This window comes from Nothoprocta perdicaria, unplaced genomic scaffold (assembly GCF_003342845.1).
Source record: "Nothoprocta perdicaria isolate Ctin4 unplaced genomic scaffold, notPer1 scaffold_1, whole genome shotgun sequence".
NCBI lineage: Eukaryota > Metazoa > Chordata > Aves > Tinamiformes > Tinamidae > Nothoprocta > Nothoprocta perdicaria.
Genome location: NW_020454093.1, coordinates 10,066,472 through 10,087,466, shown reverse-complemented (window position 1 = coordinate 10,087,466; position 20,995 = coordinate 10,066,472). Strand labels below are relative to the sequence as shown.

The window sequence follows — 20,995 nt, the reverse complement described above, 5'->3', positions numbered from 1 at the left end:
AGAACCTGTCATATGGCATGCCAAGTTCTTTTAAACTCTCTGAACAGGTTTATTATTACTACTCTACAAGTCTGCAACAAGTCTTGGCAAACCTACCACTCAACATGAGGAACACTAGACCAGATGTGTTTAGAATCCAAAAGAGCAAAGTTGCCATTTTCCATTTACAAGTCACCTTTTAATCTTTTAAACTAACCTTCCAAACTATAGCCAATGCAGGGTCTTGTCTACTTTAGCAAGACAGATACATGGCAAGGTAACCAGGCAGCTCAGCTATCAGGCAAGCTCTTCTTTGGCCAAAGCACATTTTTATTGAGTTAATTAGCCTTTTGGTAAATGTAACAGGAGWCTAAAGTAAATAAATGCTGCTGGGCAATAAAAGAGGGGTGTACAGGTATTTCTGTTGAAATTCACTGCAGCAATGCCTGACGGATGCCCACATCCAGTTTAATTGTGAACGATCSCGTCCCCTCTTCTCCCCCTTTTCATATACCTACCAGATATCATCTGGAATGAAAAACTACCATGTTAGAAGTGGCCAGTGATGCCACTGATACTCACTAGATGACCAGCTATAAAGTAGTTTCAAAATGCTACAGTCCTTAAGTTTCTGAATGTATTACCACATTCGCTAAACTGTTTACATTTGTATACATTTCCAGCTCCCAGAATTGGTTACAGTTACAAGACAGAAAATTAAAAACAGAAATTCAAAACCAAAACTTTGTGGCAAACAACGAGAGCCCTAGTAAATGCAGTGTACAAGTAACCCGAGCAAAAAAAAAGCTTCTCGGATAAAACCATATATGTCAACAGCCAGTAGAGGCCAAAAGCTTCTCAGAAGTTTAATATTAAACTAGCTAAGCTGTGCGTAGCAGAAAATTATCACACTATCGCAAAATGCCAGGGTAAGTATATATTTTAAGCCTCACACGAGCCTTTTCTAAAGAGAAAGTATATTCTCACCTGAAATTCTTATTAAAATATTGTTTTATCAATTAATTTATCTAAGCAATCAAATAAAGAGGGCATCTCAGCAAGTTATTATAAAACAGGTGGGGTGATATTCTGAATCCAGATTCATGGCATGAATCAGTGCCTGAAATACATTGCCTGAAGGAATATAATCAGAAACTACTTTTCTTTCTCTCTCTCTCTCTCTTTTTTTTTTTTTTTTTTAAATAACACCTCTGCTTTTATTAAGGGTTAGAACACAGGAAAAAACCCAAGAAGCTGATGAGAAACAAATGTGGTAAATATTCTATGATCAGTTCAAATTTTCAAATACCTAACTTACACTATTGAGGATAACTGGCATCATACTACAGACACTAGTCTGTTTTAAAATGGCAGATAGCATAGCACAGTAGCTCTAATATGACTTGGAGAGAACRAAAGTTCAAGCAGCTATAATCTGTGATCAATGAGCATTTTTAACTTAAGAGYCTACTGACTTCACGAGAGTCTGAACTGCCACTAACACTCAGCTCTGAAGAAACCTCCAAGCTTCAAAATGACTAACAGGATTTGCCTGAGGATGTTCTGCCAGGCTATCTGCATGCCACCCAGAATCTTTACCTACAACAGTATAAAATCTCAAAATGGTGAATTAGTATTTGCTAGCCATTGGGATCATATGTGTGTTGGTCAGACAACTAGTTAAGTGGAACTTTAAAATGCTAATGTTCAAATTAGAAGGAGGTAGCATTACCATCTCCAAAATGATGGACACTAATAGGATGGCAGCAAAAAAATGCATGCCAGATTCCTGTTTAGCACAGTGGCCTAATTTCAGCACTTAACCTTCCCTGGTGCAAGCCAAGATGAGTTGCCCAAATCAAGGTGACTTTATATTAGTAAGCATCACGCAGTCAGGCTTCGCAACGGCTTCGGTATACGTATTCTCATCTTTATGACAAAGATCAGCAGTTGGAAAGGTCACGACAGACCTCCCAGGATGATGAAGAGGAGCTGCTAATCATGCCACAAGTTATGCAACTGCTGGGGGGAGTGGGTTTCAAAAACCAAAGCACACGGCTACAAAGACAGGCCTATGTACAACAGATAGATATCTATATAACTGTAGGGATAAATACTTACCTGTATGCACAGGCACATCAGACAGAGCCAGACACCCTTCTCCTCAGGGGAAACACACAGCCATGAGAGACTAGGCGTATTTTGGTCTACATGACCATCACACACCTCCTTGTAGGCCTCAGAGATGAACCTGGGAATCTGACTCAGAGACTGATGAAAGTCAGATCATCTTCATTAAGAGTGTGATAACAGTACGTTAATGGAGTGAAGGGATAAGCATACAGGAAATAAGTAAAGGGAATATTTCTGTGGATTAGTGCTTCCTTTGTAAAGGAAATTCGGGGATAATAAGCTCCTGGGAATGAAAAATTGCCCGTATAAGAGTTTTTCCACACAGGTCATGCAGTAAAAGTCATCAATAAGTAACTTAAAGAACTGCTGAATAACACACACCCAATGCTGCAAAATGGAGTTGTTTCTTCTGATGATATATGGAAAACAGACACAAATGTCCTTTTCCAACTCATTAGGAACATACTGCCAGAACATGTTTAGTTAGTGCTTGTCAAGTTCATTTTCTGCTTTCAAAAATCACCTTAAAAAAACAAAAACAAAAACCCTTTCTAATTATTGTTATTATTCCATAGCAACTTCTTTCACACTGTCACAACAAAGATCTGTCCCATTATAACAAGATTACGTAAAATATGCATCCTGCTTAGTTGTATAACACCACCTAACATGCTCTTTACATAAACTTCTTTATCAATATTTTTTCTGATCATGCATGCATTTTGGACAATCAAAAATCCAAATTTGCCTTTGGTTTAAAAGGGCCGTTTTTATGGTTTTGCTGCCACTTAACTCCTTAAATAACTTATTAGCATTATTCRGAAAGATAGTTGATAAAGAACATTTAACTGTTTAACAATACTCAACAGACAGTTGATTATAGAAAGACATGTCAGTGCACATATGGCAGGCGGATAAATTATGCACATCTGGATTACTTTTGGCACGAAACACAGCTAAGTGTCTAAAGCCAAGTTTAGCAATCTGTCACTATCAATATGTGCATTTATTTAAAAGACGTCAAGGATTCAAAGTCATATTTTCTATTTCTTCATAAATGTTCCAGCRCTTCATGAGACGGCAAAGCAGGTGACAAAACACATTGCTTAAATTGCCAAAGGCTGTATAAACAGGGATAATTTTGAACTCACCATGCATATAGGAGTAGCCAAATTCTCAAGTCAACTCTATTCTTCAACAGTTTACACACAGTCAAGACACATTATCAAGTTCAGCACAGCCACCCTCAAAACTTAACAGAAAATTGTTAACATAATTTTRTAATTTCAAAGAAAATTAATCAAAATGGAATTACCACTAAGATTGCAACAACAATCTAATTTATAGCAATATTTCTTTACATTTAGTGGTAGTTTAATGAGAAATTACTCCACCTGAGAGCTAACTTTCCARACCAAAATAAAACAACAGATATTAGTATAAACCTCCAATGCAGTTAGGAGACTAAAGAGACATAAAGATCTAATAAACTTAGTATGTATTAATGCGCATTGGGCACCAATAGTTTTATAACAGTAAATTAAGTAGTTAAGCCATAGCTGTTTTTCTCAAATAAACAGTGAATATGACCAACAAGACTTTTATAAATCTAAAAGGGTTAATAAATATATTAAAAAAAAAAAAAAAGATTTTGTGACAAAAACTCTATAAGCTTTCTTTGGTATTAAAACTATCCAACTAGTACAAAACTACTGGGGCAGGGGAAGAAGGGACAGAAAAAAYACTGCCTATCACTTGCCATTAAATAAAAAGCTACTGACGTATTTTACAACAATTTTAAGACTTCTCTTCCCATAAGAGAAACTGCAAATCCCTTTGGCAGATGTTGTCCCTTTTCTTGCCATAGGGACATTCATTCAGGTTTAGGTGAATGATCAACTACACTTACTAATATCTTTAAATTCATCCATACTCCTATTATGATTTATATTTTTAGAGGACAGCAATCCCACTGTCCCATTTACACAGGGTATATGCACATAGAGACAGCATTAGTGCAAGCCAGTTAACATTCAGTACCTAACTACAATAAAGTTATTTGTTGTGTATTTTGTATGCAAGATGCACAGTAACTCATATATAATGGATATATATATATGGATATATCGCATATATAACGGATAATGGATATATAAAGGGTTTGATTTACAGTTATAGTTGATCTTTAGTTATATTCATAAAAAAAAGTTCTTGCAATGGATTATAATATTTATTCCAAGTATTTAACATTTGCCATACCCAAATTATTTAATTTTGGAATAAATTTCTCCACCTAAAACCTTGGTATGCATTCTATAAAAGGCAAACACAACTTGCAATTTGTTTCATATTAAAAGGTGAACAACCCTGCACAACATGCATTATATTTTAAAATAAGAGACTGATTCATCATCTTATTGAACACTAAATCTGCAGCTGAACATTTTATTTTTCTCTTGCTTTTGGAGGTGAAAAAAAAAAAAAAAGATTATGTTGAAAAAAAGTGGGAAACCAGGACAGAAGCAGCAGAAATATTTATTTTCCTGCCAGGCTATCTCTTTTCGGATGAAGGGAAAAGTAACACACAACATCAGGAAAAACTCACATGTTCAAGACAAACATAAAATGGAACAGGAATTCATGCAAGTCTTCTTTACAGATTCACTTAAGATGACTTTTTTGTTTATGTTTCCTTCATGGTTCACCTTTGAGTAGATCATTGTAGACATCTGTTAGCATGAACATTTACCTCTGTTTTCTCCAGCACTCCTGTAATTTTCATTTTTTTTCATGAGTACCCAAAGGACACACATAAAATTTGGTACAAACTTTTCCCACCAGAAAGAAGTTCTTGACAAATTCTCTTGACAGGCATGCATACAAGCATATTTTAAAGTAGATTATTAATTAAACTGAACTGAAATAAATCTCTTAAAAGGGATAAGTGCAAAGGACTGCTTCCCAGCACAAAGCTACTAACCAGCACTGAAATGGGYGAACCACAAGCCTAGTCGTGTTGCAGGTTAGGTAGAAGATAAATTGAGAATATAGTGCACATCCTCTATTGAACACTTGGCATGAATTCCTTATGTGTAAGGGATAAAATTAATAAACAGGAACCTTGATAACCTCCATTTAACTGAATTTCATTTCAAATGCTTAGATTATTAGTAGTTAACATTGTGTATCAGCAGCTTTTTTATTGCATAAACCTGTTCGGACTCGAATGACTTTATGTCAGTATCTCAAAACACTGCAATGTCTGGAACATTAAAATCTCTGCCAGCAGAGGGGGACCTCTATTGTGATTTCTTCCTTTCAATGCACTCAAAAGGCTGTCTTTGCAATCCATTATTTAGCTTCGAATGCATTCTTCTTGCAAAACACATATACAGGACTAAGCAAATATTCCTATTTCCCATGGTCATTCAAGGCAGAAAACATAAATTGATTGATTGTTCCCAACGCTTTGATCACACCATGGGACAACATTTTCTAAAGCTACTTCTAAAATTCCAAAGTACACTGGCATGACTGTATTTTAAGAGAACTGTGTACATACAGATTTTGACATTTTAGGCCRCTGTTATAAAAAACCTCTTATCAGTTTATACAGCTCACTCCAGCATCACTAAATCTTTGTAGGTCTTGTCTTCTATCACACAAACCAACATGTTTCTTCCAGCTGTACTTGGGTCTCTCCTCATTATTCAAAACTTCAGATTGTCATTATAATCGTGGAGATTTTATAGAATTTCTCTACACAGGCATACGCTGAAGGGCAGGAGTGACTTCCACAAGGTTACACAGCACGTTCACAACAAAGACAGTAAAGGAATTTAAAGGAAATTTGCTAACATCTAAATCCACTCCAGAGCAATTTTAATGCCTTCTTTTGCTATAAATTACATTTATTTCTCATCTCARTTTTGCTCCCCTCGAGCCCCTCTTTCATTAAAGCACACTACAAAGAGCTACACGAAGAAACTGAAATTATAATTACCTTTTATGACAAAAGTATTACATTTTTAAAATAAGATTTTCTGCAGAGAGCAGAAAATAAAAACAATCAGCAATTAAAAACCCTACTGCATAAACACTTTTACCCCAGACAASCAGCACTAGATGGATAATTATTATGAAATCCGAAAAGCAGACAGCGCAAGAAATAGAGATCTAAAATAATTCTGGAAATAGTTTGAGGTTTTTTGTTTTGTTTTGGGKTTGCGGGGGGGACAGAGGGGACAGGACAGAGAAGAGCTGCTCTGTTTGTTTTCAAGAGCTAAAGTTACAAGCCATGTTAAAAGCCAGCCTCAGGTAAAGTACATTGCTTGAAGGTGAAAACCGCTTCTGTCCCTGCRGCAAGGTGGGCACCCAAGAAAAAAATACAGCAATGAAACAACTGACTCACTTTGCCAAGCCCTCATCTGGGTGCTTAGCCATGCCACCGCGTTGTGCTCAGACAAAACTTTGATCATAAATTCCTTTTCAGCAGCCAAAATGAATGACAATAGGAAAGCAGGTTTCTATGGTAGGACTGTGTGGCTAAAGCTTTCAATAACCATGTCAGCTCCCAGGGGCTTTAATTTCCTTCTGTGGTGGCCTTTGTCTCTAAAGAATTCAGTAACTACATGACACACACGCACCTAATTTTTTTTCAGTATTCTTGAGCAAAAATCATAGTTGCTCTCCGACACACATTTGTGCAGGACAACGATGCTGAGAGAGATTTGCAGGACACCAGACAGGTGAGGCTCGAGGCTCAGTTTTGAATGCTGTTATTTTCACATAACAATTGGTACAGTGATTTTTTTTCTCGGAGCCAGAGGCAAGCACAGCTCATTTTCTGCTTTTTAGCACTCTTCTTCCCATTTAATGCTCAGTGGCATTAGCTGGTTTACCTAGTCTGTAAAAATTATTTTTGCTGAAGAATAAGTTTCATGCAGAAATAAAGAGTCTATTTTTTTTCTTCTTCTTCATCTCTTCTCCCTTACCATTTTTCTGTTAAAGATAAGATCATGAGATACCTGGTCCTTCAAAGATAATCAGGAGATTATTACTACAAAACACAAAATAAAAGACCTTTTTTAACAATAGCCTCAGAGATGGAGTACAAGACACATGTGGCTTGGTGCCTCCAAGACAACACTTCAGCTACTACGTGTACACAGTAGTGCTGCTATGGTACTACAAAATTAAATATTYATCTAATAATAAAAATAAAAAGCTTCTGTGGCCCTAAAATACAGTACTGAGGCATGACAAAACCTTGCAACATAGTATTTAAAGTGGAAGTACTACAGGGTTCTTAGAAAGCTTCTCCTATTGACCCAAGACTGGCATGGAAAATCATGATGATAATGTAAGTTCTATTTTGCTGATTGGCCTCAAAACTTAAAATCTCCTGTATAAAAGCATGTGTGCTTGTGACACCTATAACACTTCTACAGGAAAACTCTACTAAAAGGCTGTGCATAGACTCAGCTTAAACTCAGAGGGAGTTAAAATAGCAAGGTGACAAACCCATCAAATCTTTTTGAAGGACAGCTATGTCCAATGGCCAACAATGAGAAAGCTGCTCAATAAACCTTTCCAATAAAAGACTTCATTTTTCCCTCCTATCATCAGGAATTAGGACTTTCAGACTGCTTTCAAGTAAGAAAAGTATAACCATTTTGGTGATGAGTAATGGTTCAAATCTGTCCCAGCAACAAAAGCAGCAGATTAAATATATATATATTATATATATCTGTTTCTTTGATCACTGCACAGAGCAGCCATCTAAGAAAAGTCTGAAGATGCAATAGAGAAAATTTTGATAGAAGCTGCACGACTCATGGTCCCTCACAGATCCAGCTCTGTTGAAGAGGGAGGGCAGTTGTCCAGAGTGCAGTCAGCTGAAAAATGCTAAATTTATGGAATCCYGTGGTGTTTTGCAGGATTTTGGCAGAGTTTTCCTGCATTTCTATAGGACTACATCGGTTTCTTGCTGTGTCTTTTGTGGGGCTCAAGCTGCAAATTCTGTTAATAAGTACAGGATTGCCACACTTTTCAGCAGTAGCACTTTATACCAATCTTTGCAAGTCCCCCATAAACTTGACTCCTGAAGAGCCACATCATTTTGAATTGAGATCAAAGTAACTGATGAAACAGCAATTAAGGACTGAAAAAAAAGAACAGGGAATATGATTTAAGGATTTCATTTTCTTCTCTGGAAACATGCAGGACTGCATCTCAAGAAAAAGAACGTGCAAACCATTCTACTATGCAAACCATCACCAACCTTTTTTTTTCTTTTTTTTTTCTCCTCATTTTGCCCATTAAAGAAATTATGAAGAATATTTATCTATTAGGACTTACAATTCTGGCTTATATTTCTAAATATTTTTCTATTTTTTTCTAATATTTTTCTTCTTCTTTTAATACACAAAACCACCAAATGGTGAATGAAAACATGAACAAGAACATGTAGTTAAACAAGGGAACCAAAAATTATTGAAATAATCAGGATCAAAAGATAATGAAACTTTTCAAATAACATAGATAACTAATTAGGATGTACATATTATCTATGTATTAGGTCTAACTCAGGGAAGCCATTTCAGAATTTGACACTGCTATATTTATTTTGAATTATCACAAAAGAAGAGAATCCAAGCTGATAAACTGCTCAGCAAAGTATTTTTCAAGGGTTGTGACACCAGGCTCAGGTGTCAAAGCAATATCATTACCTCCGTAAATTAACTTGCAGCTGCTGTTGTCAAACAAGTTACAAGTTGACAAGTTATGTAAATACTCTAAAATGCCTTGTCTATAAATTCAAAATGTAAGCTCAGCCTCCTTTGTGCAGAAGAAATTTTAATTTAAAAAAAAAAAAAGATTAGTTATGAGGTGCATTAAAATCAACCAATGATTTCCGTGGATATCTTTAGCACATTTTTTCAGCATTTTATCTATTTCAGTCATTTGAATATAATGTAGCCAACCCTGGCTGACAATCCCAAGCAATGTAAATCAACTCTTCCTCTATGGTTTAATTGCAATACTTGGACAATACAGACAGACATTGTCCAGCATATTCAGCTGCTTATTGCCGGTTCCCACAATAGTTAAAATTTTACATTTCAGAGTCCAGAGAACTTGCAATAATTTACTAGAGAACTATCATACTAGTTTACTACTTAAATAATTCTTTTAACTGCTCCAATTAGAGGAGACAATACCAGGGCTATAATAATAACATATGTACAAGCTCAGGATAACTTGTAACTGGAGTTCTTGTAATTCATGCCATCATTCTTTAATTTGTATTTGTCAGGCTTCAGTGCATCTAAAGGCACTGGGATGTTCACTGAATTACAGAAATCTTGGAAAAGGAGATCAGGAGAACGGAAATAGAGTAGAGTGAGAGCACCAGCTGGGAGACTGTAACAGTCTCCTCAACATGTTCTCCTTGATGCTTCTCCAATCTTTTGCATTAAGCAGCCTAACTCCTGCTTTAGATCCAAACTTCAATTTGAACCAACAAAACTAGATGGCCMCTAATGTTCATGGTTGTAGACAAAAGTCTGCTTATGCTTAAATTATCCTAAAATGAATTTGAGGCTGTTTTTGTMCCTAAAAGGCATCAAATATATATTTAAACACTGAGATGTTCAAATACCCCACTGTGTTAAAGACTTCTGAGCCAGATGCATGAGAGAAGCAGTCAACCTGTTACCTAAGTACAATCAAGGAAGGCACTCTGCAGTCCTAAGGTGTAAACCATTCTCTTGTATAAGATTTATAGCCTAAGTAGATGATTTACAGCCTAAGCATACTTTAAAGTGGAATGAGGGAAAACTATATACATACACACACATTTTTCCCATTCTACTTCATTATATTTCTTTCACTATTCCCTATTCCATTTTCTTCCAAAAACACAAAATCTGAGTATATATACACAATTACACAAATATTTATGTATATATATAAAAAATTATGAATCTGAACTTTCGTGAGAAGGACAGTCTTACAAAATATTTTGCATTCAAGAAGTCAGTGATCCCTCCCTTCAGCCGTGACCTGCGCTAGGACATTTGTTAAAGTTCCTCCTCTTTGCAATCTTTGTTTTTGCCCCCCTCCATCCCTTGTCCATCTCATTCTCTACATCCGTATTTCAGTACACTGTCCTTAGCTACCCCATCCCAGCAGGGTGCTGGTTATGGCTGCAGCTTCTACATAGCACTTTTAATCTAGAGATACTTTAAACATACCCCACATTTCACCTTCACTGGCTTTAAAGAGAWTCAGATATATGTGTGGCCTACACATACGAGTGGACTCAAAGTATCAATCCATGACTGAAGCAAATCACCAGAGGCTTCATGCMCTCCACTGCTAGACAGCCTGGACTTCTAACAATCTTAATGGCAAGGCTCTATGTAAAACAAAGACGTCACTTGGTTGACGTGAACCACAGCTCCCTTCCGGATTCTCCATCTCTTTGCATACAGGTCACAGACTTGATGATCTGCTGCCTTCCACATGCACAAAACACCTCAGCCAGATCCCAGGCCTTGCTACCCGAAAGACAAGACCTCAAGGCTTTCACCGGGGTGGGAGCAGCAGCCACCTTCCCAACCCAACCGCGCTGCCAAGTCAATAACAACAAACTAACACGCAGCAAAACAAAAGCCAGACTCAGTTTTCCCAATCTCAAAACAGGCAGTTCTTCTGACTATAAACATTCCTTCTGCACTTACATTTAAGGGAGAGGTGACTAACAGAGGCAAAAAGACTTTCTGAATGCCTGGAGAGCTTGGAGAGGGTTTGGAAGCAACAGGCTTGCCAGAAACTGCTGGCAAGCTCAAGCCCTACAACAGCAGGCAATGGGATATCCAAGCATGCATTTTTGCTTCCCTTCCCAGACATAGTATTACCACCCCCACCTTCTAATATATGCAGGGGAAGGGTGGCATTATTGTATTCATGATCTTCATTAAGCAAGATTTTTTTTCCTGTTTCACAGAAGGAGTAATTTCTAAAGGAAGAATTAGTCAAATATATCTGGGGAGTATTTTAAGCCTGTTTTACAGTCCTGAACTTTGAACTGTTAGACTTCATTGGCATAGCAAAACGCTTCATTTTCACGCAACATATCAGGCTCCTTCATTCCCTGTTTAGAACGTTTTGGAGGTGTGTTCCAAAATACAGCCTGGAGACATAAAAAGTGACTTATTAAGCAAAGTAAAAAAGTAAAAGAAAGCACACCCATTTTCATGAGGAAAAGAGCACCTTCAACTACTTTTATTTCTTACATTTTACTAGACATCACTTTTCCATCTTGTCTGTTATGTTAAATCACAGCTTCACAACACTGAAGGTTTGTTTTTAACCAGATAACCTGCAGCAGCTATATCTTCACCTCAAGTATCACATATTGCTGCAGGTTACGTATCATGACAGACAAGACGAACGGCAAAACCTTCTCTGTTGCATTTCAGGATATATATGAGTTAATCTCTCTACTCTTTAAGAAATGTTTCTTAAAAAGCAACAGTGAATCAGAGGCAACATTTTCTCAAAACCAGAATTTGGCAATATATCCTCTCCCCCTATTTGCTTTTTTTTAAGCATTTTTCCTGAACTGAGCAGCAAGACGTGCCAAAAGAGACTGTAAAATCTTCTCGTACAATATGTAGTGATCTATGAAAAAAAATCCACAATTTTTAGAGCATCAAATTTTTGTTGTTAAAGAAAAACAAAAGAGTTCAGACTGCAAAAGTTATCCATATATAAATTTTTATATATTTCTATTGCTTTTCTAAATTCATCAAATGAGGTAAGAAATATCAGCTCTTTTGTTATCTGTGAATTGCAGTATTGGTAAATAAATCTACCCTTAGATTTACTTCTGATTTTAAGCTAAATTTGAAGTACTGTTCCAGTGTCTTGACTTCTGAAAAAAAAAAAAAAAAACTTTAAAAATTAGCACAGTGAGATGACACTAGTCTCTTCCCTCTGACCAAATGCCTTGTAATATGCAGCTCGGTGTAGATGACTTAATTCAGACACACTGAGTAGCTGAATAATTAAATCAAATAGAAGAGCTAATAAACAGTGCATGGACACCGAACAGAATGTTACTTAGGAAAAGAGAAAGTCAATGGAAAGAGAATAGTAGCCAAGCTTAAGTGTATTTCGATTCAGTATTCTGATTTGTTAAACCATTTGTTAGAGCCATCATTTTATGCACTAATAAGTTTCCATTGACTAACACGACCTAAAGCTGCAGAGAAAGCTAGTCAAGTGTAGCCTTTCCTAGAGTGTTCGAAATTGGTGGCAACTGAACATCAGCTAGAACAAACCAGAGCATTCAAATAAATCATGGTCAAATTATTTAATTCTAGTTTGTAGTAAGGATAGGGATACTTTGGATTCTAAATGCTTTCAAAACAAACAAATTTTATACTAAAAATTTAATCTTAATTTAATTCTACAAATTGAGAAATGCAGCACTGCACACCAAGTGTACTGTCTCCTATGTTCAACTGTCACCAAAGTTTACCAAGAGATAAAACTGAAACATACATACAGTGAAAACAAAAGAGAACAAAGACAATCCAAAAATAATCTAGTGTCACATAATAAAACAAAGTCAAATGCAATTACTAAACAAAATCCAACGTTCAGTGTAATTAGCCAGACATATGTTATTGTCTCTTGTTCCCGTTAAACACATTAAAGACGTTCCCTTAATGTCAATGAAGTTATKTGAATGAACCAGAAGAGCAAAGTTCCTTAAGTCAGGTAACAACAGTTACAGTATCTCAGTTATGGTGAGTTACTTTCAATCATTTAGTTTTGCACATTTACTTATCTTAATGAGACACAGAAAGATCAAGGCAACAAACTCAGTCCCTGTAGTACAATCTAAAAGTTAACACAGTTGTACGCCAATTGTGGAAAAGTGATTTTTGACAGGCAGCAGGAGTAAGAATCAATTAGTGAAAACTTCTGGTAGCAGACAGAAAAAAAAGGACCTTACCCCTAAGACCACCCATTTGTTTTATTACCTACTGCTTCAATGCACAATGATAATATGGCTAAAAGGCTGCACTTCCATTTTTACTAATGCCAGCCAAACCAGAAATAGCAATGGCAAGAGTTTGCTATGAGTTAAAGACTATCAAAGCAACAGACTGAAAACATATTCTACATGTTAGCTGTACTCTTCAAATTACAGAGGTTCAGGCCATTGCTAATTAAAAAAAGGAAAAGAGATTAAAAATAAATTCAGAAGGTAGCACCAACTTTTACTTTTCACAGTTGAAAAGCAGCTGTAAGAAATACACAAATATTAACAAAGACAATGGACTAATTTAGTCTGCCTTAAAGACAAGCTGTCAACATCCAATTCACATGTCATGAAGCAACATTCACTCTTAGGAAAATTGTTTCTGCAGAATATGAAGACTTTTTTTTTCTTCTGGTCTTTACATTTGTAAATGTAAATATATTCACATTTATACAATGACCAATTTCATGAAGTCTGGCATTTCATGTTCATGTGAAAAAAAATTATAAGTGACACAAGGAAAAAAAATCAGAATATGCTGCAGAAGATTAGAAAACCACATTCCTGGGCTACTAGGGCTAGATTTTTTTTTTTTTATACACACATAGACACAAACCTATGTATAAATATAGATATATGTGTTCGTGTGCATGTACCTATATAAAGTTTTTATATTATACAAACACGCGCACACATACACTCTATGGCTCTCAAAATAAGCCGCACGGGCACATAATTAAGGGGTCCCCAGGGCTCATAAAGAAAGTGCAACGACCTTGTTAGTGTTTGGCCTTTCTTTCGCACCCAGTCTCATTGTAAAACAGTCAACCATGAAAGTACTTTAAAAAGCTGATTTTCTTTTTATATTTACAGCATGATTTTATATTGTACCTTTCATGTCTGAAAGAAGCTGGTACTCCGGTATATCTTCCTGGCAAATTCAACATGAGCCACAAACTTTCTAATTTACAACTTTCAGAAATCTGAATGCTTCTGAATACCAGGATTTTCAACTTTGCAATTTAATGACAAGCCTGCCTTTGGCCTTTGCTGACCTGTTGTGAAGTAAATCAGGCACACTAATGTGGGCTAACAAGTCTTTTTCACACTGTTCGATCACCCTGCATCTTTCTTCTCCGCAGACACCGCCTCTCTCCCACTCTCTGTCTCGCCATCCTCCCTCAAAGCAAACAAAATGGTCACTGTAACCCTGCATTACTGCTCATTAGATCACAGGTTAGTCAAGTGGAACTGCCCGAGGTTCCCAAAGGAGAGCTATACTTCAAAAATCTGTCCATGTCAAATGAAGAAAAAACCCCTGAGCGTGGGGTCACCCAGATCAATGATCAAAAGAGACTGAGAATAGTGGAGAGAGAAAAAGAAAAAAAAAGCCCTTTTTTGTTAAAAAACAGCCTTCTGTATAATAAATCAGAATACAAAGATACTAAGCATTTTCTTCCCCTTAACGACACTTCATTTTCTTCTTAAAATGTAGTAACTTATTTTAAAAAATCTTTTGAAAAACAAGATTATTTTAAAGTGTTAAGCATGAGGTTTTAGGAAGGCCCAAAAATGCCCTCAGAAAATTAGCAGTCTCAGCAAAACAAACAACCATGGGAAATACTGGGAATTTTCCCTCTAAAATGTAATTATTGAAATACTAAGACACCTAAAATAATTTTTAATTCAACTATGATTTTAAACAAATGCATTCTAAGCTTTATGAGAAATCATATGGGCATTATATGAACTCCACAAAAAAATTTGTCATCCAAAATTATTTAATTCAAACACTTCTAGAATATGACAGACATACCAGAAATGAAATACTCGGGGGCAGGGGGAAGGAAGTGCAGCACTTAAATGTTTAGTCATAGTTTAAAAAGAAATGTAAAGACGACTGAAAAAATGCAAAGAACTTCTCAAATACATATACTTTTTTTTTTAAAAAAAAAAGGGAATGACTTTATCTGTATATACTTTTGACATATAGTGTATGCCCAATGAGTCAAAGAGTCTTGGCTCTATAATGAAATTTTGTGCCCACRCGCTTTTGAACAGTAGATACCTTTTAGTTATACATAAAGGATGAGATAAGAGATGAAGAAGAATTGACCTAAATAATGCATTTTAAAATATCAGAGATAAGTAACTCATTTTAAAGAAGCTTGCTTCAGTAACAAATATAGTGTTGCATCATAAAGGATCAAAATATTTTCTGCAAAACTGATGACAGTACATCTTTACATTTACAACTGCAAAGACCTTTATTTTTCTATACCAAAGAGTAATATAAATTTCACTCTCTCCTTTCCTTTCTCCTCAGCCATAAGTAAAAGTATRTATTAGTAAATTAGTAAAAAAGAATAGCAAATCAATAAAAAAGAATAAAGTTTCTAATCAGGGACACAATATTTGGTAGCAGTCTTATAGTTAATATATGCTGTGTTCCAAAAGTAGGACAGCAATAGAACAAAGCTATGGTAAAGCAAAGGGATGGAGGAAAGAAATTCTTAAAATACTTCCTGTTTTTAATACAATTCAATAAAATTATTTAATTTACTAGCTTCTATTACCACATAGGAGAAAAAAAAAAAAGAATATTTTATATAAAAAATATCTTGAAAAGATTACAGAACAARCCTGTATCAACAGGAAGGCAGACAGGACAATGTAATTTTAAATAAAAATGGTATCGTGGCAAATATATAATCAATTCATAAAATGTAGTAAACTCAATTATCTTCTTATGCATAAATGTGAAGACAAGATGAGCATTTGTTAAGAAAATCATTCATTAATTCAGTTTTAATTTTGTTGATGCCTCAAAGGTCACCTGAATACTTCAACATGGAACTTCAGAACTTCGTTAACTTTAAAAATAACTACATTTATATTTTTAATTTTTATTTTCAAGACTTTGATGCTTACAATTTCCAACACGAGCAGAATTTGAAGAAATATGAGAAAAAAAAAGATTTGAGAAATTTTGTGCATGCACTGGCATGCATTATTCCATACATTGTTAATACTCTATGCTACATAAATAGCAGACAAAAACAATTTTAAGAATGACCTTGATAAACCTGATAATGTCAACATGCCTTTTCAAGGGAGTATTATATCACCAAATATTTCAGTAAGTTCTGTTATTTATTTGGGTGMTCCTTTACTAATAATTGTTTTCTATACAAATTTAGAATTTCAACCTGCTCAATTCCAGCTAACCAAGTATACTGTTTCATGTCAGAATACTGAAATAGACTTTCTAAAAATTTAAGTTATTTTGAGAAAACATTTATGCTTACAAAGACTCCAGAATGACTAACGATATCCTGCAGTATCAACAAATCATCATTAGAATAATGTCATTATATTCAAAACTCTGCTTCTAGTCTTACAAAGAAGATTGTTCCCAGATGCCAGAGAGTAGATAATTCATGTTTCTTCAGGGGGTATGTCTGCATCTCCTGTTGAATCACTGGAATAAGCTGATGGGAGAATAGTTTCCTCTTTTTGAATCAAATGCCATTATGCATTTGATTCAGAAGAGATTTCTGAAGAAATAATAGACACTGTTCTCAACATGTATTACTACAAAAGAAAGCCTCAAATGAACTGCTCTAAGCAAAAACTCAGCAGTACTCCATCCTCATCCTCCCTGACCTGTGGGACCCCTCACCACTGTTGAACTTGCTGAACTTCTCTCCATTCTTCATTTCCATTTCATCCCCAGATTCCTCTCTAATTATCTCTTCTGCTTTATTCCCAGTACAGTTTTGAAGGTGGCAGAGAGACAGTTGTATAAGATTCGTCATTGGTCCTCACTGCTACTCCTTAGCTCTAGGTTATCCCACCTCACAGACATTCAAATATGCTTCTGTGCTAATGAACCACAGATCTACCTGTAAATCTATATCAGAAATAGATAACACTTATTACCTCAAGCTTAGCATAGCTAAATCAAAACATAAGCCGAGCTTTCAGCTACCTCCCTTCTTTGCTACTTTTTCAGCCATTTTCAAAAACCACAATGTTCTGTGCAGCACTCAAGCTCATAGCCTGGGAACAATCTTTGACTTCTCTCACACCCACACAGAACCTCAGACTTTTGCAGAGACATAATGGCTCAAAGATATCCAGGACAAAGAGTTCAGGAGTGTGAATGGAGAGGGACGGCTTCTTCTCACCCCACAATGTGACAACATTCTTTCTTGAGCCCTCACAACAACTTTGTTGAGTGACATCTGTCCAGAATGCTGATGCATTGATGAACCTTTCCCAATCTTATCACTTAAGCATGTTGCTTTTTAGAACTGTTTTGCAAAGTCTCAAACATAGGTTGACTCTGCTTTCAGAGCTGCATGGTTGATTCCCTGCGATTATCACAGGAATCCTCTGATCCAAAGCGGTTTAAAACTGGCATACCAGCAATGCCTTAGTTTTCAGTTTTGCTTTCTCTCTTTACTACTGCCTGGCAGAGCTCAGGAGGTTGTGAATGGGTGCARTCTCTAGCTGAAGGCCGGTAACTAGTTGTGTATCTCAGGAGTCAACATTAGGTCCAAGTTTGTTCAACTTATCAGTAGCCTGAATGGTGAGACAAGAGTGTGCCTTCAGCAAAGTTTGCTGACGATGCAAAACTGGGAAGAATGCCATTCAAAGGGACCTCAACAAGCTAGAGACGGACAAAAAGGAACCTCATGAAGTTCAACAAAGGGAAGCACAGAGCCTTGCACACAGAGAGCACACCACCAAGGGCTGGGGCCTGACCTGCTGGAAGGCAGCTCTGTAAAGAAAGATCTGGGAGCCCTGSTGCACAAGCTGACTGTGAGCTAGCACTGTGTCTTTGGGGCAGCATGAGCAAGAGCATGGCCAGCAGGGTGGAGGGGGTAGATTCACCCCCTTCTGCTTCACCCAGATGAGGGCCGTATGTGGAAGGCTGTGCCTGCTGCTGTGCTCCCCACAGAAGAGAGACACTGAACTACTGGATACAGTCCAGGAAAGGGCACCTAAGATGATTAAGGTCATTTATTATTAATGTCATTTATTAACTACACCCATTCAGGCTGGAGAAGACTGAGGGACAAATCTTATCASTGTATACAATTATCTTCACAGAAGGTGTAAAGGGGATGGAGCCAGACTCTTCTCAGAGGTGCCCAGTGACAGGACAAAAGGCAAGGACACAGGTTGAAACAGAGAAAGTTGTGTCTGAACATGAGGAAAAGGTGCTTTAGCGTGAGGTTGACAGAGCACTGGAACAGGTTGCTCRGAGAGGCTGTGAAGTCTCCTTCCTTGCAGATGCCGTCTGGAGAGGGGTCCTGCAGAGTCTGTACTAAGTGACCCAGCTTGGGGCAGGGGSTTGGAGGGGCTGACCCAGAGGGGTTGGACTAGATCTCCAGAGGGTCCCTTCCCACCTCAGCAGTTCTGTGATGTAGGTTGCAACTCAAGGTGAGGAGAAAATATTCTTAAGTATCTTCAAAAAAAGCTCAGTACCATCCTTCTCATTTGCCTCTGAACACCTTTTTTAGACAATGCCCATATGACTATGCCGTTGGGTCCTGCCTAGACATGAGTATTGCATAATTTCATGTATTTCATGTTTTCTGCGTACCGCTATCTGCCATGAGCAGTTCTCTCATGCTGTAGCATTCACACTGTTGGTCAGAGCTTCCTTTCTTATTGAACATTTCTAAAACTCCTGGAATCCTGATCCAGAACTATCAGCCTAGTTGATGCAGAAATACAATTAAACACAAACAAACAAATAAAAGATCTCCCCTCCCTTGAACCCAAGGCCCAGCTCTTGAGCACCTCAAGATTTATGTGCGTTTAAGAACAACCCTGCACACATCTATTCTTAAAAAAAACTGTCAGAAATACAATCATAACATTCTCTTTTTAAAAAATGGAGAGATATGAAGTCCTCTTCTTTAAAAAAGTAATGCTGCAGCATTCTCCATTCAAGAACTCATTCTACTAAAAATATAAAAAGGATTTTTGAAAGGAAATACACATCCTGCACTATTTTCTTATACAAYAGTAGAGTTTGTAAAAACTTGGTCCAAGGCATTACTAAATGCTTTGCCGTTCTTTTTCAGCTGATCAGGAGATTTTTTTTTTCCTCAATGGCTGGAGCGTTCTATTAGGAAAACAGTTCTACAGCCCCTGGTTTGTTCTGCTTGAGTTGTTTCTGAGGGAAGTCATCTTCTGCTCATGCAAAATGTCTCAAACAGTAATTAAATTTCTGAGTACTGAAGAATTCCTCTTAATAGCAGTTTCACAGACTTATGGGCCCAAAAGGATCATTACAATCATACACTGAAGATTTGTATCCAGCAGATTTCATTTAATAATTCTCTAAAGCCCCAAAACTTCTAATCTAGCAAAAAAGTTTCAAAAAAGAACTGCTTATAAACCTAATTTTTTTGTCATCTACAGCAGTCTTTAGGAAAAACTATATAAGAAAACAAATATTTATGAAAAAATATTTATTAAAAGGTAAGATCTTTGTATCTGAAAGGATTTGGATGTTAGTTCCATTTCACTTTATTTATGCAGACAATGCTATTGACTTTGCATTCAGTATCACAAGACCTAATGTTTATTTCCACAACCATAAGTCATTCTCTTTGACCAGAAGTTTCTTTTGTCCTGCATAGAATGATGATTCGGGTATTCATTTTTTCAACACATATAGTGAAAATAATTTTTTCTTCTTCTTACTTCTCTGTTTGAGGAACACTATTTGCACACTTATCCAAAAGTTTTTATTGATAAGGAATCTAGGAAAGAAATTTTCCAGAATTTCCTGCATAACCTTCTTCAAATGAGATTCACTSTAGCGGAACTAGCCAAAAAAGTGAAACATGGTGAAGAAAAGCTCCAAGTCTTAGCATATAGGGTGGATCTTAAGACAGAAATTCATAGCACTTTCTGGACCAGAACTAATTTCATGAATTTGCATTCACTTCACAGTTATGACTSTGCACCTAGTTCCTCAGTTGTGTTGTGAACAGATTGTGTTTAAAACTAAGGCACAGAGGAAGGAGGGGAGCAATAAGTAAAACTTAACTGAAATTCATTTTATCACATAGCCATATAGATAGCTGGGCTGTCACACTTCAAGGGACACAGAGACCAGCATGTTAGTCAATTCTGCTGAAAAGAGAAAATTCACCTGTTCTATGCAAATATGCAAAACAAGAAACACTTGCAGACACTGGTGGGGCTTTAGATATGAAGTTACTGATAATGAAAAGCTATGCAGAGCAATTCCCTTCAAAATTTACTGCAGAACATGTACCTTTTTGTAGAATTGTATCACAATATTAGCTGCAAGTGCCACTTAAATTTTCATTATTTACACACCTGTTCGGTGCCATGAAATTGGTGCATGGGAACAGTGCCTCCATTTGTGTTTTGACTACTCTAATTCCTGTTATTCTGCCTCCTGCACGTTACGTGACATGTGCACATCTCAAAGCACTTTTGTCTGCACCTTTAGAAGAATCATTCCAATTCAGAATTTCTAAGTGCACTATCAGCTCAGTCCACTGCTTTACTTTGAATTCATCAAAAAACTATTATGAACTTATTCAGTGATTTTTGTTTCTTTGTTAAATTGGGCATGTTCATTAGTACGCACAGAACAGTTATTTGAAAGCAGTATTATTCACCTAAGAAGTATTAGCTAGTTCAAATCATCTTTTGAACTGATGACAATATATGCAGGAGCCTATCTGTCAGGATCTTACTATAAAACAGTAATTTAAAAAAACATACAAATAAAGGCAAATATTTACTGTTTGAATTCCACTT

General features: G+C 36.4%; 1 protein-coding gene across 1 annotated transcript in view; it reads right to left on the bottom strand.

Moving 5' to 3' along the window:
- The window catches only part of ARL15 (ADP ribosylation factor like GTPase 15), a 191,905-nt gene that overhangs the window by 96,257 nt on the left and 74,653 nt on the right, over positions 1-20,995 (bottom strand). The gene's annotated exons all lie outside the window — the stretch shown is intronic.